Source organism: Thalassophryne amazonica, chromosome 12 (assembly GCF_902500255.1).
Source record: "Thalassophryne amazonica chromosome 12, fThaAma1.1, whole genome shotgun sequence".
Lineage (NCBI taxonomy): Eukaryota > Metazoa > Chordata > Actinopteri > Batrachoidiformes > Batrachoididae > Thalassophryne > Thalassophryne amazonica.
Genome location: NC_047114.1, coordinates 70,751,198 through 70,777,321, shown reverse-complemented (window position 1 = coordinate 70,777,321; position 26,124 = coordinate 70,751,198).

The window sequence follows — 26,124 nt, the reverse complement described above, 5'->3', positions numbered from 1 at the left end:
AATCCAAATGTAAATTGTAAAGCTGCAGAAGCTGAAGCTGCAGTTGGCAGAAAACAAGAAAATCTTCTTAGAATAAAATAAATCTATTTGCAGAAGATGTTGCTTGACAAGTTGAGCCCAAGAGAAAAGTGTCTCCCCACCAAGAAATGGTTTACGTTCTGGGTTAAAGTCAGATCAGAGTCATTAGAGCAGCCATACTAAATTATATTTCAGTTGAGCTCATGTAATATGTGACAAAATTAGATGTTAAAAAGAATAATTTTCATTCTCAAATAGGCACCTGGACTCCATAATATTTTTCTGACATACTGAGGTACATTGATGATGAAATGGAACATGTTATTTGTTTCTCCAAGGAAACACATCGAAATCATCATCGGCAGGTATAACAGGATGAGCTAAGCTTTTATAATTAAACTGTATTAAGATGATCTTCAGCGCAGTCAGGTACAAAATATGAAGCACTATCTACTCCACTCAATACACCCATGATGGAGAACTTTCCACTAGTGGTAGGGTCCATTAGTCCTCGTCCTACTATGAAGGAAAGCATGCTGAAGTTATTTTTCCCAGAAGGTATTGCAAAGGATTTGTGTCTGTCCATCTGTATGTGCTCAGCATAAGTCCAGTCCTGTTACTGCCATAGTCTTCAAATTCACAGAGGAACATTTTTGGAATACAGACCTTGGACAAGTTCAAAGATGGCTAACCTTGACCTACTTTAAGAATTATTTTAAGAGGTTAAAAAGTGACATTTTGTTTCAGTCTGTTTGGTTTGTTTTTGAGTGGCGGGGGTGACAGCCAGTCAGAGTAGAGCACCATGATGTCAATGGCTGCTCTCTCCAAAACCGCTTTGTTTTGTGTGTTTATTTATGTTTCTCAAATATTATGTAAAAGCTAGCAAGAAATGAACACTTCCAAAAGTGAAACTGTTTTTGGAACCTAATAGCACCGCTGAGCTTATTATTTCACAGATGTTAGCATAGGATGTTAGCTAGCTACAAAACTATGTTTCATTTGTGCGTATATATAACCTCTTTGTCATATAATATGCATATGTCGCGGACATGAACGAGTGAAGTTCGTCAGCATCTCACCATGTCATTTAGGTCCTTCAGACTTTATTTTGAGTAAATGCTTAAGGGGAGCATTAGCATGACAAAAACCGTTCAGCTTCTGGGGGATCTCTGCCCCCATGTCCCCCACCTTTTTAAGCTTTTTTCTTTTTTTTTTTTTTGCTTTTCAGCTGACCCCCCCCCCCCCCTAATTACAGCCCTCTTAACCCCCTGCCACTTTTAGCATTTTTTAAAATGTAGATGTAAATTAATATTCAAAGTTTTCAACTAGTTGACAGTAAGGCTGTACAATATGGCCAATTTATCGTATCTCAATATTGTCATATAAATTGTCATGTAAATGTCATGTATATACATGCTGTCCATATTCTTGAGCCACTTAGTTAGGTAGGGAGAGTTCCCATGGGATAAAAAAGCTTTTCAACCTATCATCCCTGGTTCTCAAGACCAGGCACCTACAGTGAGGAAAATAAATATTTGAACACCCTACTATTTTGCAAGTTCTCCCACTTAGAAATCATGGAGGGGTCTGAAATTTTCATCTTAGGTGCATGTCCACTGTGAGAGACATAATCTAAAAAAAAAAAAAAAAAAAAAAATCCGTATGAAAAAAATGTATGTTTTATTTATTTATTTATTTTTATAATTTATTTTTATGTTACTGCTGCAAATAAGTATTTGACCCCCTACCAACCAGCAAGAATTCTGGCTCACACAGACCTGTTAATTTTTCTTTAAGAAGCCCTCTTATTCTGCACTCTTTACCTGTATTAATTGCACCTGTTTGAACTTGTTAACTGTATAAAAGACACCTGTTCACACACTCAATCAATCACACTCCAACCTGTCCACCATAGCCAAGACCAAAGAGCTGTCTAAGGACACCAGGGACAAAACTGTAGACCTGCACAAGGCTGGGATGGACTACAGGACAACAGGCAAGCAGCTTGGTATAAGACAACAACTGTTATGATTATTTATTAGAAAGTGGAAGAAACACAAGATGACTGTCAATCTCCCTTGGTCTGGGATTCCATGCAAGATCTCACTTTGTGGGGTAAGGATGATTCTGAGAAAGCTCAGAACTACACAGGAGGACCTGGTCAATGACCTGAAGAGAGCTGGGACCACAGTCACAAAGATTACATTAGTAACACATGATGCTGTCATGTTTCTGCGTAGGCTCTCAGTTGTCCAGGTGGTTTCCATAGTAGAGAAGCTTGAATCTTCGACTGGACTGGGTTGCTTGACGCGAGGACGTTTCGCTTCAAATCGCAGAAGCTTCCTCAGCTAAAATTCTTGCTCTGGTAGTCTGACTTCTGTCTTGACTCTTGTAGAGAAGAATAAACAGAAGCCACAAAAGCTGGAGTTTTAAACCTAGTCAGACCCCTTCTACCAAGAGGCAGACTACTAAGGCTAGTGACTAAACAATAGCTGTAATTACCACCTATTGTGCTCTAGTTAGCACCCTCCTAATGACAGGGCAGCTGTCCCTCCTAATGATGGGACGGACGCCTCTCCTGATGGCTCCCTTGATGACTCTCCTGATGACGTGAATGACTCATTACCATGAACAAAAGACCGAAACTGCTTTGACCTGAGTACCCCATTGTAAGCAGGGGACAAAGCGTGTCTCAGATCCCCTCCCCGGTTAAGGCTGGGTTTCAACTGTTTCACATAGAATGCCTCCTTGACCCCTTTCTCAAACCATTTCTTCTCTTTGGCTAAGGTTTTAACTTCCTTGTCCTCAAATGTGTGGTTAGTGTCTTTAAGGTGGAGATGAACTGCAGACTGAGGTCCACTGGTGCCCTCTCTGTGGTGCTGGTATAGCCTTTTGAGTAAAGGTTGCTTAGTCTCACCTATGTAGTGTTCGTTACAGTTTTCCTGACATCTGATAGAATACACTACATTGCTCTGTTTGTAACTAGGGATCCTGTCCTTAGGGTGAACTAATTTCTGTCTCAAGGTGTTAACCGGTTTAAAGTAAACTGGGATTTTGTGCTGTCTGCAGATCCTCTGTAGTTTTTCCCCCTACTCCTGCTAAATAAGGGAGACACTCCTCTTCTTCTTGTCTCTGTCTCCTGTTTATCTGGTCTCTTTGTTCTCTGGGACTTCTGCACTTTGTCCAGGGACCATCGTGGGTACCCACATACTGTGAGGGCTTTCCGGACAAGTTGTTGTTCTTTAGCCCTTCCCTCTGCGGTTGTGGGCACCTGTAGGGCTCTGTGTTGAAGAGTCCTGATCACCCCGAGCTTGTGATCAAAGGGGTGGTTTGAGCCAAAGAGCAGATATTGGTCAGTGTGAGTGGGTTTTCTGTAAACCCCTGTCTGGAGCTGCCTGTTCTCTCCAATCGTAACATCACAGTCCAAGAAGGCTAAATGGCTGTTTCTGGCGTCCTCACGTGTGAACTTGATATTGGAGTCCACAGAGTTGATGTGTTCTGTAAAGTCCTCAACCTCCTGTTGCTTGATTTTAACCCATGTATCATCGACATATCTGAACCAGTGACTGGGATGGATGCCTGTTTTGGGTCTTAGAATTAGAAGGCTTCATTTTAAAATATTAGACCTCCAAAATGATCTTGATAGTCTTCACAAAAGGTTAGAAACTTTAGTGGGGGAAGAGGCCCATAATAAGATCACAAAGTTCATAGTTAAAATTCAAATGGCTGAGCATTTAAAAAGTAAGGAGCGGCAAATGAGGAAGTTTCACAATCTTTTAGTGCAGAAAAGGCATACTTTCAGTGGGAGTAGTTTTAAAGATACACCCAGACAAATTAGTGACAACAGGGAAAATTGGGTAAAGGATCTCTCCGACAGGGTTCTTACACAGACAGAAAAGGATGTGCTCGCAAAAGGACTAAATTTCTCAGTGACCCCTAAACATATACCGACAGTAGATTACATCACTGCAGTAGAGTCAGCCATTAAACATAACAGTTTGTCAGAGTGAGAAGCTGGGGACCTCCGACAAAGAGTCACAGCAGTGCTGAACAGTGCTAAGCCTCCTCTGTCCAACATCACAGGAGAAGAACGGAAAGCTTTGGCAGCACTGCAGAAGCACCAAAGCATCCTTATCCTGCCAGCGGATAAAGGCAGATGCACGGTGGTCCTGAACACATCGGACTATGAGGCCAAGATCAACAACTTGCTCAGTGACTCCAGTACATACGAACGTCTGAAGAGAGACCCCACAAGCGGTTATAAGAAGAAAATCATTAGCTACCTCCAAAACCTGGAGAAAGAGGGACTCATCGACAGGCAGGCATACTACAGACTGTACCCCGGGGACATCACTCCATGCATCTATGGACTGGCCAAAATTCACAAACAGGACGTGCCGCTCAGGCCTATTGTATGTATCACAGATTCCATCACGTACAATTTGGCCAAGCACCTCAAGTGGATTTTGGCTCCTCTAGTGGGTAACTCAGACCACCATGTGGAGAACACACAAGATTTTGTGAACAAGATCAAGGACCTTCAGCCGTAGGCAGATGAAACTATGGTGTCATTTGATGTGACATCGTTGTTCACCTGCATCCCCATCTCTGAGGCCGTCTCAGCTGTGAGGTAGAGACTGCTGGAGGACGTGTCTCTACTTGAAAGGACCAAACTCATACCAGACCACATTTGCCAGCTGTTGGAGATCTGTCTTAACACCACGTATTTCCTGTTTAGGGGTAATTACTACAGGCAGATCCATGGTTGTGCGATGGGGTCTCCGGTATCCCCCATTGTGGCCAATCTGTACATGGAGTGAATGGAGAAGACAGCCTTGATGCCTTTCACGGGCATCCCTCCCAATCACTGGTTCAGATATGTCAGTGACACATGGGTTAAAATCAAACAACACGAGCTTGAGGACTTTACAGAACACATCAACTCTGTGGACCCTAAAATCAAGTTCACACGTGAGGATGCCAGAAACAACCATTTAACCTTCTTGGACTATGATGTTACGATTGGAGAGAACAGGCAGCTCCAGACAGGGGTTTACAGAAAACCCACTCACCCACTCACATTGACCAATATCTGCTCTTTGGCTCAAACCACCCCTTTGATCACAAGCTCGGGGTGATCAGGACGCTCAAGACAGAGCCCTACAGGTGCCCACAACTGCAGAGGGAAGGGCTAAAGAACAACAACTTGTCCAGAAAGCCCTCACAGTATGTGGGTACCCACGATGGTCCCTGGACAAAGTGCAGAAGTCCCAGAGAACAAAGACCAGATAGACAGGAGACGGAGACAAGAAGAAGAGGAGTATCTCTCCCTTATTTAGCAGGAGTAGGGGAAAAACTACAGAGGATCTTCAGACAGCACAAAATCCCAGTTTACTTTAAACCGGTAAACACCTTGAGACAGAAATTAGTTCACCCTAAGGACAGGATCCCTAGTTACAAACAGAGCAGTGTAGTGTATTTTATCAGATGTCAGGAAAACTGTAACGAACACTACATAGGTGAGACAACCTTTACTCAAAAGGCTATACCAGCACCGCAGAGAGGGCACCAGTGGACCTCAGTCTGCAGTTCATCTCCACCTTAAAGACACTAGCCACACATTTGAGGACAAGGAAGTTAAAATCTTAGCCAGAGAGAAGAAATGGTTTGAGAAAGGGGTCAAGGAGGCATTCTATGTGAAACAGTTGAAACCCAGCCTTAACCGGGGAGGGGGTCTGAGACATGCTTTGTCCCCTGTTTACAATGGGGTACTCAGATCAAAGCAGTTTCAGTCTTTTGTTCATGGTAATGAGTCATTCACATCATCAGGAGAGTCGTCAAGGGAGCCATCAGGAGAGGCGTCCATTCCATCATTAGGAGGGACAGCTGCCCTGTCATTAGGAGGGTGCTAACTAGAGCGCAACAGGTGCTAATTAGAGCTATTGTTTAGTCACTAGCCTTAGCAGTCTGCCTCTCGGTAGAAGGGGTCTGATTAGGTTTAAAACTCCAGCTTTTGTGGCTTCTGTTTATTCTTCTCTACAAGAGTCAAGACGGAAGTCAGACTACCAGAGCAAGAATTTTAGCTGAGGAAGCTTCTGCGATTTGAAGCGAAACGTCCTCGCGTCAAGCAACCCAGTCCAGTCGAAGATTCAAGCTTCTCTACGATGCTGTCATGGTTTAAAATCCTGCAGGGTAGCAAGGTCCCCCTGCTCAAGCCAGCACATGTCCAGGCCCGTTTGAAGTTCACCAGTGACCATCTGGATGATCCAGAGGAGGCATGGGAGAAGGTCATGTGGTCAGATGAGACCAGAATAGAGCTTTTTGGAATCAACTCCACTTACCATGTGTAGAGGATGAGAACAACCCCAAGAAAACCATCCCAACCGTGAAGCATGGGGGTGGAAACATCATACTCTGGGGGTGCTCTTCTGCAAAGGGGACAGAACGACTGCACCATATTGAAGGGAGGATGGGTGGGGTCATGTATTGTGAGATTTTGGCAAACAACCTCCTTCCCTCAGTAAGAGCATTGAAGATGGGTCATGACTGGGTCTTCCAGCATAACAATGACCCCAAACACACAACCAAGGCAACTAAGGAGGGGCTCTGTAAGAAGCATTTCAAGGTCCTGGAGTGGCCTGGCCAGTCTCCAGACCTGAACTCAATAGAAAATGTTTGGAGGGAGCTGAAACTCCAAACCTGAAAGATTTGGAGAAGATCTGTATAGATGAGTGGACCAAAATCCCTGCTGCAGTGTGCAAACCTGGTGAAAAACTACAGGAAACATTTGACCTCTGTAATTGCAAACAAAGGCTACTGTAACAAATATTTACATTGATTTTCACAGGTGTTCAAATACATATTTGCAGCAGTAACATACAAATAAATTATTTAAAAAAAAATCATACATTGTGATTTCCGGATTTTTTTTATTTTTTTAGATTATGTCTCTCACAGTGGACATGCACCTAAGATGAAAACGTCAGACCCCTCCATGATTTCTAAGTGGGAGAACTTGCAAAATCGCAGGGTGTTCAAATACTTATTTTCCCTCACTGTAAGTGGCTCTCCTCTCTCTCTCTTTCTCTCTCTCTCTCTTTTTTTTTAAAGATATTTAGATTTGGAATATATAATAATAATAATAATAATTATTATTATTATTATTATTATTATTATTATTATTATTATTATTATTATTATATAATATTGGATTTTCATATCAATATGATATACAATATGAATATGATTTGACACAAACTGCAGCAACAGTGAAAATTAAACATTCTTAAACAAAACAGTAATAATACCACACTCATTTTGCACTCATCATAAGGTTAGGATACTGTGCCCTCCAAAAGTATTGGAACACTTGGAATTTCACACATTTTAATTTGTTTATGGCATTTTAAATACAATAAATACAAAAATAAAGAATAAACATTTCTGAAATTATCTTCCTCAAACTGAAAGCAAATCTCTAAAACTTGATAAAACCTGCAAAAAATAATCAGTTTTATTGTCAGTTTTCTTTAGACAAGTCAGGGGATGGAAACATGAACATTTCCAAGTCACTGAATATGTCTTGGACTTTATTTACATCAGTTATGAAGAAATACAAAAGTTTCTTTCACCAAAACATCAAATCTAGACTTTCATCTCAAATGTACGAGGTCTGTCCAAAGAGTATCGGACCTTTTTATTTTTTGCAAAAACCATATGGATTTGAATCACGTGCGCTTGCATCAGCCAAGCTTGAACCTTCATGCGCATGCGTGAGTTTTTTCACGCCTGTCGGTTGCGTCATTCGCCTGTGAGCAGGCTTTGTGTGAGCAGTGGGCCACCCCTCTCGTCGGATTTTTATTGCGAATAAAATGTCTGAATGATTTGGAGCTTTGCTGCATCAAATTTTTCCAGAAACTGTGAGAAACCTCCAGCTGGACACCATTCGGAAAATTTAGATGGCTTTCAGGGACGATTTTTTGGGGATTACACAGATTAAGGAGTGTTACAGCCGGTTTAAAGACCACCCACAGCTGCTGAGAGCACGACGCTCTCCGAGCGCCGATCGACAGGCTGACACCCCGCTGAAACAACCAGATCATTTCCAACGTGAAGGCTTTGTTGATCCAGGACGTTGTCTGACGTTCACAAAAAAGGCAGAAGGAGTGGACATCAGCACTTTTTCGGCACATTCTACTGTTACAGGAGTTTTTTTCATGGAAAGAGAAGCGGAGGATTGCGCCACCGTGCCGCTCATGGTGCGGGACAAAACCACCTCCGTGTTGGTCTCACAGGACGGCTTTCAGGTGGCTTTCAGACGGCTTCCGGTTGCTTTTCAGACGTGTGAGTATCCGAGAAATTGTGCATGAGCTGGACATGCCCCAACATGTCCTGTGAGGCTTCATCACGGCGTTGCTTTGCACCATGAGGTTCCGCCGCGACGCGCGGAATTCCTCCGCTCCTCTTTCCATGACAAAAACTCCTGTAACAGTGGAATGTGTCGTTCATTTCTAAACTGGACGCTGTCTTGATCCGGTATGTCGTCAGCACTTTTTCGGCAGATTGAGACAGACGTGCGGAGGAATTCCGCGCGACGCGGCGGAGCCGCATGGTGCAAAGCAACGCCGTGATGAAGCCTCACAGGACATACTGGGGCATGTCCAGCTCATGCACAATTTCTCGGATACTCACACAACTGAAAAGCAACCGGAAGGTGTCTGAAAGCCACCTGAAAGCCATCCTGTGAGACCAACACGGAGGTGGTTTTGTCCCGCGCCATGAGCGGCACGGTGGCGCAATCCTCTGCTTCTCTTTCCATGAAAAAAACTCCTTTAACAGTAGAATGTGCCGAAAAAGTGCTGATGTCCATGCCTTCTGCATTTTTTGTGAAAGTCAGACGACGTCCCAGATCAACAAAGCATTCACGTTGGAAATGATCTGGTTGTTTCAGCGGGGTGTCAGCCTGTGCACGCCGCGCTCTCAGCAGCTGTGGGTGGTCTTTAAACCGGCTGTAGCACTCCTTAATCTGTGTAACCCCCATAAAATCGTCCTGAAAGCCATCTAAATTTTCCGAATGGTGTCCAGCTGGAGGTCTCTCACAGTTTTTGGAAAAATTTGATGCAGCAAAGTTCCAAATCGTTCAGACATTTTATTCGCAATAAAAATCCAACGAGAGGGGTGGACCACTGCTCACACAAAGCCTGCTCACAGGCGAATGACGCAACCGACAGGTGTGAAAAAACTTACGCATGCGCACGAAGGTTCAAGCTTGGCTGATGCAATCACACGTGATTCAAATCCATATGGTTTTTGCAAAAAATAAAAAGGTCCGATACTTTTTGGACAGACCTCGTACTTTCTGTCAAATTGTAGCTGAACTTTCAGGTCTTCTTTTTAAGAAAATCCTCCTCTACACCACTTCATCAGGAAGCTGGATTTTATATTTTTATTTCATTTATATCAAGTTGTAGAGATTTACTTTCAGTTTGAGTTAAGGAAGATAATTTTAGAAAAAAATATATTTGAAATGGAATAAACACTAAAATGTGTGAAATACCAAGTGTTCCAATACTTTGAGGGCAACTGAGAAACACTGAGGAGCAGCATCTTATATCTCATATATAGTGCAGCAGATAAGAGAATATTTAGAGTGGAATCCTCCAAATGATGATACAAGCATCAAATTTAGCACAAATAATCCATAGATATGAACGCTTTTGCAAAAACTGATTGACCACTTGAATTTTCAATAGGCAGCCAGGTAGGGGTCAATTGAAGAATTAAAAGATCCTCCAATCATATAGAAAACTACACCACATTATTTGCCTGATCATAAAGATTCCAAAAAAGGTATAGTTTGGGCAATCTGTCACTGAATGTTATGGAGTTATGAGGTAAAAGCAGCAACAATGGTGACAAAGGTCGGTTTCAGTTTGTACAGGGGTCAAAAGTTAAAGTTGCTCCATTAATTTTGCTCCAGCTGTATTTGTGCTGAATTTGATGCTTGTATCACCTTTGAAGGATTGTTTCAGTTATCTCCTGCCCTAATAAGCCAACAGAGCATGAACCAGCTGCTGTCTGTTAGCTTAAACATGTGTATATAAGGCAACCTGAATTAAAGGAGAAATGCTGCTTTTAACAACCTGGACCTCATTTCTGGCATAAAATACGGTCGTTTACTCACCAATATAAGTTTGGTGTTATTAGAAGTCCATGGTTCAAACGACGTGTTCAGTTCAAATCTGAAGCAAACATTTTTCTTCTTCTATTAAGGTGGATTAGAACTTTTTGTGGTACACAGCACCAACTACTGGACAGGAGGAACCTAGCAGTTGAAGTAGCTCACTAATTTCAAAATGCAGCTCTTTCAACCAGATGTGTGTTGCCATGACATGTCACTCATCTATGTCTAATCAGATTTCAGGAGAGTCCAGTGAAACCCCGGCCTCCGCTCTAGCTCCACCCATGCCAGGAAGTGTTCAACATTTGACATTTCCTGTTTCACTGTGACTGAAAATTTGGCACTTCCTGTTTGAGTGTGAGCTTTCCACTGAGTTCCCGCAAGATTCCATGGGATCTCTGCTGTCAATCCATGAAGTGTTTGACATTTGAACATTTCCTGTTTTACTGTGGATTAAGAATTTCACACTTCCTTTTTTGGACTCCCTGTGCCATGAGTGAGCTTTGCGCCACTGCGCATCACTTCGCTCGTATTATGTAAAAGCTAGTAAGAAGTAAACGCTACTGAAACTGAAAATGCTGTTTTTTTAACCTGATAACACCTCTGGAGTCATTTACAAGATATTTTGTAGATGTTAGCATGCACGCTGACTTCCGCTAACTTTCTATGGAGTTAAATTTGTCTCATTAATACCTGAAAATGCACAGAGGGTGATCTACAAATACAAAAACCTCATTTAATTATGATGAATTATCATTATTTGTGGATTTTCAATTCAACAGATTTTTAGACAACAGTACAATTAAAGGTGATTAATGGTGTATGTCAACAGAATCACATGTTTTATTAAATTATTTTGTTAAAACTGGATCTGGTTTATTAGCTATTTGGGAGTACATTTATTTGTGAACTTTAAAATCACTTTGGGGTTGTGATATATACCTTTTTTATACAAAAATATAAAGAGATTAGGACTAGTGGACCCTCTTCCCCACAATGTGAAAAATAACTTTCTACTGTTAAGCACAGGTGAGATAAAGCAAGGACAATACATTTAATCTACCACTAATATTATGCAAATACCATGGGAACATTCATGCTGTAATTTCCACTCTACTTGAGGTACTTGGGATCTAAATATAAACTTTCTAGTGATAAATTCTGGTCAAATATAGTCAAACCAGGAATAATTAAACTACCTTCGTTAGTATGTAAATTTTTGCAAATATCACAGCGGCCCTCATGTTGTACCATCTATTTATGTGGGATATCCACGGTGTAAATGTAAATTTTGTACCATTAAGGAGATATATAGTCATTAGTTCAACAGCTACTCCACATGAGGTTCACCACATGAACATTCAGCTGTTGGACATTGGTGAGATATTGCCCACGTTACAAAATGAAGCTTCCTTCATTAGCAACACAAAAACTGCAGCACATCCAGTGTTGCATCATCTCGTCCATGAGTCACCGATGGCTAAATAAGAATCTGCCACCATTCAGTGATGCTGCGATTTAGTGATACACAAATAGTCATGTTACTCTAATTAGTGTGCAAAATTATGCAAGAACTGCACCAAAATCTAATCAGATAATCTTGTTCTCAGCGTCACCTGTCAAACATTGTTAATGTACTAATAGTTGGGTCGGTTTGTGCATAGCCTTTGTTTGTGAGGAAAGGTTTACTGACCTTAACTTCACTGCGAACTTTGCCGAATCTGTGGATATCCTGATTGCAGCATCGGAGAAGCAGAGCGAATAATTGATGTCTAGTTTGGTGATTGCTCTGGATTAAGGCTAGTTTTCAACATCCTATATTTGCATTGCATCACACATCCATCACATCTTTGTCACACTTTAGGTCTGTCCTACACACGTCTTTGTTGCTGTGTGTGTGGGGAATTGGTGGACAAGCAAGAGGGGGAGAAAGACAGGAAGCGGGTTTAAGACTGACATTGAATGCATCAGGGAGGGTGTGTGTGTGTGTGTGTGTGTGTGTAGAATTCCAGAACTAAAAAAGAGACACAGAAGAGTAAAAAGAGTGCAGTTATGACTATAACATAGGGGGGTAAAAACTGCTGTTCAATGTACGATTGTCAGTCAAATAAAGAAGCAGCCTTTCATCTACTAGTTTGGGCCTACGTTGTGTTGTGTGCAAACTTTTTTCTTTTTGTGGTTATGTATTTATTTATTTTTTAGTATGTACAATGGGTAAAGCTGCTGATTACTGGTGATCTGATTTGGCTTTTCAGTTGAATTTCATCCATCCAACACAGGCCTGTTGCCTGTTTGCTGGGGTACGCTCTCTGCTGCTGAGCTAAAAGGAAGCATTGATTTGAGTGGACCTCAGACAGAACACGAATGTAAAATGTAGAAATCTGGCCTAAGATCCAGGCATTCAGTGACTTTCTTGATTCAGGCATCAGATGTTTATCTGTGTGCTTGAAAGTGTTCCACTTGCAGAGACATTCACATATCTTGACTGTGACATTCGTGTCCTTGAGCCCTCTGCCTTTGAAATTGAGAGACGCCTGGGAAGAGCTTATGGACCCATGAGGTCCCTGGACAGAAGACTTTAGTGATGCCGATGTCATTGTGCAAGAACAAAGGTCTGAGTCTTTAGGGTCCTAGTGCTTCCCGTTTTACTGTATGACTGTGAGAACTGGGTACCATGTAGTGATTTAAATGTTGACTAAAATGTCCACAGTGCTAGGTCTCCACGGATAATCATTAGGTACCTTCAGCATGACCTTGTGTTAAATGAAAGCTTACTGACAGAGACTCAGATGAGGAGTGTCACTTTCATTGCAAGGGAATGTCAGCTAACACACAGTTAACACCAAGTCCACGACTGATGTGTGATCGAAAAATGGCCTGTGCTTTCCGTCGTTCTCACTGGGGTTGCAGGCTGGTCATAGTGGGGTCTCCACGGTCAGAACAAAGATCCCGCCTGGTCGCCATCACTCTTCATTGGTCTCCAACAGGTACGCAAGTGTATTGAACTGTTTAAAACATTTGCAGCAGTTGTGCGACCAGTTAACAGATACATGGGCCTCATAATTGGTCTTGTTAACTCTCACAGGTCTCAACCTGATCCTATTGGTCGTAATAGACAGTCATGATTGCAGATATTAATATATATTTCACTTGCACAATTAAGTCGCAATGCAAGCTTGGTGCAAACGCAAATAACAGATCAAACTGGAGACCAGGCAGGGCTTGAGGGAGTTGACAAAATGTCAACTATATGGGTCTCAGTCTGGTGTAAATGGGGCATAAGACAGTTTGGCCCTGTTGCATGTTTCTCTACATATGATCCAGCACACATGTACTTCAGTGTTGATGACCTCAGCAACTGGAGAAGGTCAAGGACATGCACACCTTTCACCTGGCTGTGGCAGATAGATGGCTACTTTACTGTCTGTTTGGGTGGTTGCCATCTAAGACCCAAGACGGTTCCGTAGAGTGGTGGAACCAGTGTATGCTCTCAAACCTGATCTGACCCTTATAGCTAAATTCTCACTGATTTAACATTTTTTTCTTTTTCCAAATGCCAAAGTGAGTGTTACCCACGGTTTGTGCTACATGTTGCTATTGATAACTCTTCTCATCTAAATCAAGCGCTTTTACTGCAAACAAAAGCCAAACACTCCTTTGACTTTCCTCACAGTCTGCGATGTTATGGCTCTTCATCTTCTTCCGGGGATTTCTTGACAAGCATTTCTAATTACTTTGCCATAATGATCCCTGCAAGTGATCTGCTCCAAAGTGCGTTCATCAGCGGAGACAGCTGCTCCAGCGTCGATTCTCTTTATATACCTGACTAATAGCACCCTATGGATCTCTATCTAGGGCAGTTTCTTACTGTTCAGCACTCGCATTATTCTTTCCCCACACAAACGCACAGTTTCTTATCTATTCCGCTAGTTGGGAAGCTTGAGATATTTTTGGTTTGCCTCCTGTGGTTTGAAAGCTTTGATTTCTTTTGTTGTTTTGATGATTCTGAGCAGAAGTTGAAGTGTTTGCGCGTTTGCCCAAGCTTGTATTATTGCACACGAACTGCACAAGACTTACTAACAATAAAACATCAAGATTCCTTTTGGTCTTTCTTTATCATGAGCAGGCAAACAAATCACCACTAAAAATGGTGTTGGGTTTTGCTCTTTCTCTGCGTTCTGTTTGAGATCATTTATTTTTCAGTGACAATTCCCTGGAGATATTTTTCCTCATTGGTACAAAGTAATATTTGAGTTCTTTAGGTTTCAGTCATCTCCAAAGACTTGTTTGACTCCTGATCTAATATCTGAAATTCCAGTCAGTTAATAATCAGTCCTTTATGTGACTTCAGTTGTGGCATCTGAACGTTACTGAATTTTTTGCTCTTTATTTGGCAATATGAGCATTTAAAAAATCAGATGGTTTTGTGTCTGTGGTGAATTTCAGTGACATCTATCTTGACAGACATGACATTATCATTATATATTCTATATCAAACCTATCTTAATCAGTAAATTACATTTTTTTTTACTTACCTCATAAAAATGACTAAATGCTGCAGTATACAGCAGGAAAATGTTATTTTCCATTGAATATATTTTGATCCTCAATATTTGTTGCTATTTATTCATTTTAATTTTTTAAATAACTACTTCATGAACATTTTAAAATTGAATTGCACTGGACTGTTTCAAAATACATGGCTATCATTGCTCAAGACTGGGCCAAGTTATAGCTTTAAAATGCTAATTTTAACATTTCAATGATCAACTTTAATGTCAAGGTTAAAGGTCAACTCTGCACCTTGGATTGAATCTATCATCATTTTTATTTTTTTGGTGCTGTGTGAAGTCATTGAACGGTTTTTAAATATCACAGTGGATATATCTTTTCCTCAAACATGGCTTTGACTTATTGTCAGCAGTTTTGTTTTTTGTTTTCAACTTGACATTCCGAAATTCAACAACTTCATGAATTTTCCTGAATCACTTGTTGGAGGGTTATGTAACCCAACACTGTGCTTACAAAAGCCCCTTTTCGTGACTAGAGATGTAATCAGTGTGGTACATGTATATGTCCTGAAACGCACATAAAATGCTGTGTCATTCTTCCCAAACATTGATGTGCAAAGGCTTTGTAACACTTTGGTGGGGAAACTTGTTTCAAACATTAAATTGTGCTTCTTTGTGTCTGCTTTCCACCTGTTATTGTTTTGGCTTTAACAAAATTGTTCAAGTTATTGTATGTCTTTGTCATCAAATTAGAATAGAGTCTCAGCTCATAGGTGGCACAAGAGCTTTCAGTTGCACAGTTGGAATTGATTTCTCCCTCACTGACAATTTAACATCGATAATTTACAGGGCAGTCACTTCAGTTCCTAGAAAGTCATCTTCTAGTGTAATTTGTGGTTATTGCCACTATCATTGCTGATAAATCATTGATACTTGTCACCGCAAAACACATAGATGAGCACATTTATTGACTTTGACCACTTGTAGTTCAGAAATGAGTCCAGTGAACTTTTATCACTTGAAAAGGGTCTCGTGGTCCTCAGCCTTTGAGGTCAAGTGAAGCTTTGGAAGCACTTATGGAGTTCTGAGGTGTCTGGAAATGCAATACTGTTTCAGGAGAATGAATAGACAAGTGTTTAGGGACCAGGTGCTTCTACACTTACTGCGTGGTTGTGAGACTTGGACACCAACCAGTTACCTCAGAACATTATGACTCGGGGGTGAATGACTGTGTCAAATGTTCATTAAGGAGACTCAGATGAAGAGTATCTCTGGTGTATTGAGAGAATGTCAGCTCCAAGATTTTGGTCATGTCCAGTTCTCTGTGCATAATCCAGTCAGTACCAAGTGCCTGGAAAAGGTCAGGGGAATGACCCCATCTCATCTGGGTGCAGCCGTTAGATGGCTGCTTTTGAGAAGTGCGGATGGACCAGTTGAGTGCCTAGGTTGATATTTAGGACTATTGGCAGTTCCGTGATGTGTATGTGGTAAAGCTTGGTGTCAACCATAGTTACATATATGAAAGCTACAATGATGACTCAGCGCCTGGTCGTGTGCAAGGAGCTTGCTGCCATTACCAAAGAGGGCAAACAGCTGTGTCTGTCTTGAATTTTTATTTTTATTTCTTTGTTCTTTTTGTTTTCCTTCTGGCTGCCCGGCTTTTTGGCCTCCACATTCACTCAACACACGCTGTATTTCACATCTGGGTACTTCATGTCCTATTTTCCCCTCTTGGGTAATGGCCACCATATGTCTATGGTGTCAGTGCACACTCCCTGACTTGACTGGCTATTGCAGACCTTTTCGGCAATCCATTATTGGCCCCCAGGTGTTTTGTAAACTAATATGAATATTTGGAGTAAACAATACTCCAAATATATTCGGGTGATACAGTTTTAATGGGAAAGTTAGTGGGGACTATTTTTCAATTTTCTGTAAAAAGGCCTGTTTCTTTGCCTATTACTAAAAAAGAACGAGGTGCGCCTTGCCATGACCCACCTCCCCATCACTGGACGTGGTCCATGCCAAGTGAGGCATCAGTTTTTCTCAAGTGAAAATTCTCACTTTTAACCTGAAACATTCCATCTCCCTTTAATTTCAAATGTAAACAAGAAAAATGCATGAACGCTTTATCACATAAATTGACATTTGTGAATAAAAATCCATCTAAAGATATGATTTGCATCTACCCTGATGCACTGACCACTTACAAATTAATAGGAAGTAAGTATACTAACTATCCATAGTATACACAGATAACCAGCAAAGTAGAGACACGTTTTAATGTCAATGTATATGTGATATGTTTTCTGTTATTTATAGTACGGTGCATTTTATGCCATCTTATTTCATGTTGGAAAATACCTTTTTTTATTTAGGTGTAAGCTTATTGTTTACATTTTGTCCACAGGTACTGCTGTATTCAGTGACATACTACATACATATACTCAACAAAAATATAAACGCAACACTTTTGGTTTTGCTCCCATTTTGTATGAGATGAACTCAAAGATCTAAAACTTTTTCCATATACACAATATCACCATTTCCCTCAAATATTGTTCACAAACCAGTCGAAATCTGTGATAGTGAGCACTTCTCCTTTGCTGAGATAATCCATCCCACCTCACAGGTGTGCCATACCAAGATGCTGATTAGACACCATGATTTGTGCACAGGTGTGCCTTAGACTGCCCACAATAAAAGGCCACTCTGAAAGGTGCAGTTTTGTTTTATTGGGGGGGATACCAGTCAGTATCTGGTGTGACCACCATTTGCCTCATGCAGTGCAACACATCTCCTTCGCATCATCCGTGACGAGAACACCTCTCCAACGTGTCATACGCCAGCGAATATGAGCATTTGCCCACTCAAATCGGTTACGACGAGGAACTGGAGTCAGGTCGAGACCCCGATGAGGATGACGAGCATGCAGATGAGCTTCCCTGAGACGGTTTGTGCAGAAATTCTTTGGTTATGCAAACTGATTGTTTCAGCAGCTGTCCGAGTGGCTGGTCTCAGACGATCTTGGAGGTGAACATGCTGGATGTGGAGGTCCTGGGCTGGTGTGGTTACACGTGGTCTGTGGTTGTGAGGCTGGTTGGATGTACTGCCAAATTCTCTGAAACGACTTTGGAGACGGCTTATGGTAGAGACATGAACATTCAATACACGTGCAACAGCTCTGGTTGACATTCCTGCTGTCAGCATGCCAATTGCACGCTCCCTCAAATCTTGTGACATCTGTGGCATTGTGCTGTGTGATAAAACTGCACCTTTCAGAGTGGCCTTTTATTGTGGGCAGTCTAAGGCACACCTGTGCACAAATCATGGTGTCTAATCAGCATCTTGATATGGCACACCTGTGAGGTGGGATGGATTATCTCAGCAAAGGAGAAGTGCTCACTATCACAGATTTAGACTGGTTTGTGAACAATATTTGAGAGAAATGGTGATATTGTGTATGTGGAAAAAGATTTAGATCTTTGAGTTCATCTCATACAAAATGGGAGCAAAACCAAAAGTGTTGCGTTTATATTTTTGTTGAGTACAAAAGAGAATGGCTGCCAGGGTGCAGACACAGAGTTTGGTGGGTCCTGTGTGTTTGCCACAAAGGATTTTGCTATCATCTTGTCTTTTTGTCTTTATAGCTGTGTACCTTCTCTGGAGTTCCAGCCAAATAGAGTCAACACCTTGGAGTCAAAATGTTGGTAAATGAAAGCCTATGGCACCGCAAACAACATACTTTTTGCACAAATTTTAATTTTGAGCATGAGTGAGAACCTCTGACCCAAAATGTCAACATGTTACTCACTCACTCATCTTCAACTGTTTATTCCAATTAAGGGTCATGGGGGGCTGGAGCCTATCCCAGGAGTCATAGGGTATGAGGTGGGGTACACCATGGACAGGATGCCAGTTTGTCGCAGGGCCAAGTATGTTATAAAAAAAATTAAAATAACAACACAGAAACCATGCAACTGACTTTCATCAGTATTTATGGATTTTATTATTAAATAAGCAAAAAAAAAAAAAAAAAAATGGTGATCAGTTACTCCATTTCACCATTGCTTCCATCCTCATCAGAGTCTTCTTCACTGTCCTCATTATCCAAAGTATTGTATCCAGTGATGTTATGACAATCATGTCTGGCACCTTTGCACAGATCTGTGTAGGAACATTGTTTTGCAGGCGTACACATCTCCGCATTTAGTTTTTTTTTTTTTTTTTTTACAATTACCAATGGAAGTTCCATGACACAATTGTGCAATTGCATAAAATCACAATTACCATGAAATAAATTAGCCATGAGATATAGTATTCCAGTTATGCAATTGCTGAGCAGTAAAAACAAAACAACACAACAACAACAAAAAATTGGCCAGAAGTTCCCCATGCAGTGAAGCATCTAAAGTCATGAATTCAAATGGCCATGAGATGTGGTATTCCAATCATGTAGTTGCTGGAGAATAAGTACACATAAATAACTAAACAAATGAATAAATGAATGGATAAATAAATAACTAAAGGTCAGAGGTGCTCCTCAATGTCTAGCAGTAAAGCATAAAAAACAAAATCACTGTAGTATTACTGTATAATAGAATTGCCAGCTCATTATAAATGTTACGGCTATGTGTGATCATGATCATGTCGATCAATGCACAAGTATTGGTCTATTCAAATTTCTTTGAATATCAGTAGGTCATACATAACCAACAACAGAATTTACGCAGACAAAAACAGCATAATAATCTTCACTGTTTTGTATCACCATGACCAACACACAGTGGTGGGCACAGCTAACCAAAAAGTTAGTTTCAGTAACTGGTAATCAGTTAACTGAAAAGTTATCTTTTTTAATGCTAAACCGATAAACTGCTTAAAAAATTATCAGAAGCTACAGCTAACCAGTAACTTTCAGGTTGATCTCCCACGCACTCTCAGCTACAAAGAAGCCGATTTTGAGTTTAAACACCGCCAAAGCTTGTAATAGAACCAAAAGTGATCAGGCAGAGGTCTTGAAATGGAAAGCAGGCTTGAATTATGGTTTTGCTTTATAAATAAAATTATTCCAGATAGAATAACTACATTCATGTAAACTCTTAAAATGTACAAAGTGATATATAACACATAACTGTTCATTTTAAAATAATGCACTAATTCTGAAGATTTGAACATTAACACAAAGATCCCTTAAAGGGATTATGGGTAAACTAAGCCTCCGCTCAAACTGATTGGTTCATTCATTCTATGTAAAAACAAACACAAGTGAATCAATGTGTTGGTGTTTACAAATAAATGTGCTTTTGTAAAATATGTAATTTTTTTAATTTGTATAAAAAAGAAAGAAATTTTCAAGATCCTGCTAGACAGCGCCTAAGCGTATGCGTGATGACATCACAACTCTATCTGGTCAGGGAGACAAGGTTTCTTTTAATAACAAAAACTGTCAAAAAATGTTCTTGTGTGTGGTTGGAGTTGTGTGGCGATAGGAATCGCCGTTTGAATGCTTGAATAACGATGGCAGTCACACAAAGAAATCAAATAATAGGCAAAACATGTTCATTGCACCCAGAATGTTGGTATTTGGTTGTTGAACTTTGCGGTGCACATCAATCAGTCGCTCCATGAGGTGTCATAACAGCCAATCGGTTAGCGGCTCCATGCGGTGTCAAAATTGATCAATTAGTCGCTCCGTGAGGCATCGAAACGGATCAATCAGTCGCTCTGTGAGGCATCATAACATGAAGCCTGGTTCGCATGGCAAGATAATTAGGCCGATATCGGACCCGATCTTCCCCTTCCGACAATCTTAAGGATGCCCCAACAATCATGGTGACACTAAATATAATCTTATCAGATATTCCTGACGTGTGTGGTGTGTTAACAGTGCTCTGATCTGCTCAGAAGGACGTGAGGAGCTAAATGTGACATGCAGCCAATCAGACAGCGAGGTATCTGACCTGGGAATGTTCGTGGGTGAAATCTGTTCGTGTGTTGTTTTGACCGTGTGGCTGACACCACACACTGTACAACTAAACCTGTCACAATTTAACAGACTTTTTGGCTTTTCAAATGCTTTTTTTTTTACACAAATGGAAAAAAATGACGTATTTTACAAAAGCACATTTATTTGTAAACACCAACACACGCTACATTGATTCACTTGTGTTAGTTTTTACATAGAATGAATTAGTCAACCAATCAGTATGAGCGGAGGCTAAGTTTACCCATAATCCCTTTGGGCACCTGTGTGTTAATGTTCAAATCTTTGGAATGAGTGCATTATTTTAAAATTAACAGATATGTGTTATACGAGGTCTGTGAGAAAAGTAACGGACCTTTTTATTTTTTTCAAAAACTATATGGATTTGAATCACGTGCGATTACATCAGACAAGCATGAACCCTCGTGGGCATGCGAGAGTTTTTTCACGCCTGTCGGTTACGTCATTTGCCTGTGGGCAGGCTTTGAGTGAGGAGTGGTCCACCCCTCCTGTCGGAATCCCTTTGTCTGACAACTTCCTGAGAGACTGGCGCTTTGCTTTATCAAACTTTTTTCAGAACCTGTGAGGCACATCGAAGTGGACATTCGAGAAATTCAGCTGGTTTTCTGTGAAAATTTTAATGGCTGATGAGAGATTATGAAGTGTTAATGTCGCTTTAAGGACTTCCCACGGAGCGGGACGTCGCGCCGTGCTCCGAGGCACCGTTGTCAGCCTTTTTCGAGCTGAAAACCTCCAAATTTAAGCCTCTGTTGACCCAGGACGTCGTGAGAGAACAGAGAACTTTCAGAAGAGGTCGGGATCAGCAGTTTATCCGGAGATTCCACTGTTAAAGGAGATTTTGTCATGAAAGACGTGCGGACGGATTGGCGGGTTGGGAGGCAGCCGGCGCGGTGCGCCACCACAGGAGAAACACCTCCGTTGGAAGCCTTAAGGACAAGTTGGAACATGTCCAGCTGTTAAACAATTTCTCAAATACTCACTCAACTGAAAGCCATCAAAAGCGGCCTGGCTTTTATAAATGGTTATCAACACGGAGGTGATTTTCCTGTGGCAGCGCGCCACGCCGGCTGCCTGCCAACGTGCGAATCCGTCCGCACGTCTTTCATTACAAAATCTCCTTTAACAGTGGAATGCCAGATAAACTGCTGATCCCAACCTCTTCTGAAAGTTCTCTGTTCTCTCACGGCGTCCTGGGTCAACAGAGGCTTAAATTTGGAGGTTTTCAGCTCGAAACAGACTGACGACGGCGCCTCGGAGCGCGGCGCGACGTCCTGCTCCGTGGGAAGTCCTTAAAGCGACAGTAACACTCCATAATCTCTCATCAGCCGTTAAAATTTTCACCGAAAACCAGCTGAATTTCTCGAATGGTGTCCACTTCGATGTGCCTCACAGGTTCTGAAAAAATTTTGATAAAGCAAAGCCGCAGTCTCAGCAACTTCTCAGACAAAGGAATTCCGACGAGAGGGGTGGACCACTCCTCACTCAAAGCCTGCCCACAGGCGAATGACGTAACCGACAGACGTGAAAAAACTCACGCATGCGCACGACGGTTCAAGGTTGGCTGATGTAATCACACGTGATTCAAATCCATATAGTTTTTGAAAAAAATAAAAAGGTCCGCTTTTTTTCTCACAGACCTCGTATATCCACTTCATACATTTTAAGAGTTTACAGTAATGTAGATATTCTATCAGGAATAATTTTATTTATAAAGCAAAACCATAAGTGAAACCTGCTTCCCATTTCAAGACCTCTGCCTCATCACTGACCCCCTGCTTAGGGTTAAGGAATAAGTGTGTGTGTGTGTGTGTGTGTGTGCGTGCGTGCGTGCGTGCGTGCGTGCGTGCGTGCGTGCGTGGAGGTGGGCGATACCGGGAATTTTGGTATTGATCCAATACCAAGTAAATACAGGCCCAGTATTGGCGATATAGATACTGATACTTTTTCATATTTTAGCTTCATAGATACAAAGGATCCAAAAGACCTAAGATAGAATTTCGCCAAACATTGTACGTGACAACAAAATACTTTATCACATTCAACATTTTTGTTTAAAAAAAATCACTCAGCACAACTTAAAACAAAATCTCCTGAGGTTGAGGGCTGACAAACCACAATACAAGGGTGTGCTGCTCTGTGTTGTGTGACACAGCGCAGTGCTGCTCTTACAGACAGACAGTAGACTTTGATGAATCTGCGTGCGCAGCAGTCAGTGCGTGCGGGACAGAAAAAAAAGCTTGAGTATCAATCTTTTTACACAAGGATCGTTCAATATCGATACCAGCGTTGGTATCGATATTATCAATATTAGGATCGATCCACCCACCTCTAGTGTGTGTGTGTGTGTGTGTGTGTGTGTCAGCCAGGCCCTTTCTGTTGGGGGCAGAGTTGAGCTCAGCTCCTCTTAGCTACCTCACTGCTGCAAAATACATAGCAGACAGGAGCAAAAGGGATTAGAAATCCTTTTCAAGTTCCTACCTATTTAAAAAACAAAATGTTAGCAGTCTAAAAGCTATCGGAACTAAATATATCGGAAAACAATTGGTCAAACAATTGGTCCAATGATGGTTTTAAAACGTATCTGAAAAGCTAATCCGCTAACAAAAACATTAGCTTCGATAATTATCTGTTATCGGATTAGCTGGACAGTGCCCACCACTGCCAACACGTTATTTTAATACTTCACAATTTTCAAAAACAGCCAACATGCACAGTCAGTGAGACACAGCCTTTATACAATTTTAAGCAAGATGAAATAAAATATTAAGCTTAACCACGTATAGAAGCTGCAGCTTTTGCTTTATTTTTAGTTCTCTTTGTAGTTCTTTGAACCCGTTCTGAGTTGGTAAAGCATGAGTAGCATATCTTGTGTAATCCACCATTATCGGGTATTGGAGGTTTACCATTATTATTACTGAAGCCTGCCAACATGGCCAGCGATGCAACTCCTTGCAATATCTGCTGGCGGACCTTCCAAAGTCTTTCATTTTGGAATGTATTCTAAAAAAATATGCACATCTTCTATTAAAATGGTATAACTCTGCTCTTTTGGATGGGAAGATACACATATAATACACTTTTTCTTCATCCAAAGACAATGCATCCTGTTCAATGTAGGCAGCCATGTTGTCACCACACATCGCCAACTCTATGTTGTGGCGATTGTCATTGGCCAATTGCTTGTAATCAATAGAACAATTGATTAGTTGTGTTCAATGCTTAACGGGTATTTTTAACATGTAAACAATGAATTGAAGTCAAATTACTCACTAATGTACCCAGATATTGTATGTGAAAAGTAACTGAACATTTCCTGTAATATTCTCTACCAAATATACAAAAATCGTGCCCACCCTTTTTATGTCATGCAAAGTCACAATATATTGGGATGGCTGCACTCAAAAAACTGATGCATTGGATGAACTCAATTCAGTTATGACCAGGAATTCCATCTAATAAACATATGTAGCCCCGACTCAAATAAAGCACATCCATACAACATAATTTAATTTAGTTGGGACTACATAAATTTATTAGATAGAAATCCTGCCCACAATTGAATTGAGTTCAACCAATACGTCAAAAAAACTGACTCATTGGATTCCACCTAATAAATATATGTAGTCCCAACTAACTTAAATTACATTATCTTGCATGGATGTGTTTTATTTGAGTTGGGGCTACATATATGTATTAGACTGAAACCCTGCACATAATTGAATTGACTTCATCCAAAGAGCCATTTTTTGAGCATGGGTGTCTAAAATCTGTTTCTCAGAAGTCTAAAATGAGCCATCTGAGGACAATTCTACAAGCACAGTTGTAGAACTGTGTAATGTTCAGGATGTTTAGCACAAAACCTAAGACGTACACAATTTTAAAAGGTAGAAGAAAACTGATTTTTCTCAATATTGCCTCTTTCACTAAAAATTACTCATTGGATGATCTCAATTCAATTATGAGCAGTATTTCCATCTAATAAATATGATATATATGTATATGTAGCCCCAACTCAAATAAAATACATCAATGCAAGTTAATTTAATTTAATATAGTTTATTGAATTGAGTTCATCTAATAAGTCAGTTTTTTGAGTGGATAGAAACGATCACTTTTGTGTTCCCTTGTCCACGGATGAATCCTTTTTCACAGCTTTATTCACTGTCATCCTCTATGTTCCTGTCCAAAACTTGTCAAAACTGTCTTGAGATTGGTGACATTTACATATCTGGTTTTCCAATCATGACTCCTCTGAGCCTCTCCATCTGGTAAAGACTTCATTAAATCAACAGAAACCGGTGACATTTGCTGGCAACTTTCTATTTGAGAACAGTCTGACACGATAAGTTTGATTTTATTTCTTTAGGCTAGACTGCAGTAATTGGTGCCTTTGAAACACTCTTAATAAATACAAATTAATGAATGACTATCAATTTGTTGCCCAGTGTTTCTCATATGTACCTTTTTTTATACAGCAAATGGCCAGTCGGTATGGCATGGATAATGGAATGCTGTGTCGGATCTTTTATGACTCTGGAAAGTTGTATGCTTTTTAATATTATAGGGTTTGACTTTACTGCAGTTTTTCATTTCTAATCCCTATATTGTTATCTTTTGCAGTGAATCACGGCAAACAGACCTAAACTAGCAAGATTTACTACTGCAGAAACCAAGAGGCAGATATTTAATGCCAAAAATGAGGTGCTCAGTATGCCTGCAATCATAAAACTGATGCATTGGATAAACTCAATTCAATTATGTGCAGGATTTCCATCTAATAAATATATGCAGCCCCAACTCAAATAAAGCACATCCATGCAAGATAATTTAATTTAATGTAGTTGGGACGACATATATTTATTATATGGAAATTCTGCCCATATTTGAATTGAGTTCATCCAATGAGTCATTTGTTTGTGTGATACAATGAAAAACTCATTGGATTCGATTCCATCTAATAAATATATGTAGTCTCAATTCAATTCAATTACATTATCTTGCATAAATGTGTTGTATTTGGGTTGGGGCTGTACATAATTGAATTGAGTTCATCCAAAGAGCTATTTTTTGAGTGTGCAAGATCCTAGAAGATCTTAGAATTCGGGAAAGGGCTGGTGGTGAAGCCACAACTCATGAGCATGTGGATGAGCCTGTGAAAGAACCAGAGGACAAATATTGGCCCCAGTAGGCCTACCAGGTGATCAGTCTGTAGGAAACAGTGGGCCTCCTGATTACGACAATATTGGCAGGCCGTACACAAGCAAAATCATCCTCCTGTAGGTTTGTGTCTTGAGCAGGACATCAGTAATTCACCAGGCATAACTAATGAAGCACCATGTGACAACACTTCTTCTGGTTATTGTAACGGGTCTTGTGTTGCCTTCAGCCAGGTAGCGTTGGACTTCAAT